This window comes from Dendrobium catenatum, unplaced genomic scaffold (assembly GCF_001605985.2).
Source record: "Dendrobium catenatum unplaced genomic scaffold, ASM160598v2 fragScaff_scaffold_1557, whole genome shotgun sequence".
Classification (NCBI taxonomy): domain Eukaryota; kingdom Viridiplantae; phylum Streptophyta; class Magnoliopsida; order Asparagales; family Orchidaceae; genus Dendrobium; species Dendrobium catenatum.
In genome coordinates this window covers 3,135,625-3,136,046 of record NW_021320019.1, presented here as the reverse complement: position 1 = coordinate 3,136,046, position 422 = coordinate 3,135,625, and positions in this window count along the sequence as shown.

Below are 422 nucleotides of genomic sequence, written 5' to 3'. Positions count from 1 at the left end.
TTAAACTTAAAGCACACTACCCTCCTTAACAACAAGCTTAAAGTCCACACCAAAAGCCTATCTTCCCTAAATAGTGAGCTTCCTTTTCATTTTCTATTATTATTATCATTATTTTTATCTTGTTTTGTCATTTACTGTTGTCTATTATTTACATCAACAATTAGTATTAGCATTAATGTCGTCATTAGCATTAGTATTATTTGTGTAAATACCAATACTGATGTTGATGTTGTTCTTTGAACATTAATATTTGTACAAGCATTAATATTATTATTATTATTAATGTTGATTATTTATTATATATTTAAATATTTTATATTAATAAATATTTAGTAAATATGTATTAAATATTTAATAAATACTTAGTAAATATTCATTGGATATGCAATGTTTGGACATAACTCTACGTCCGGACTCCCCAC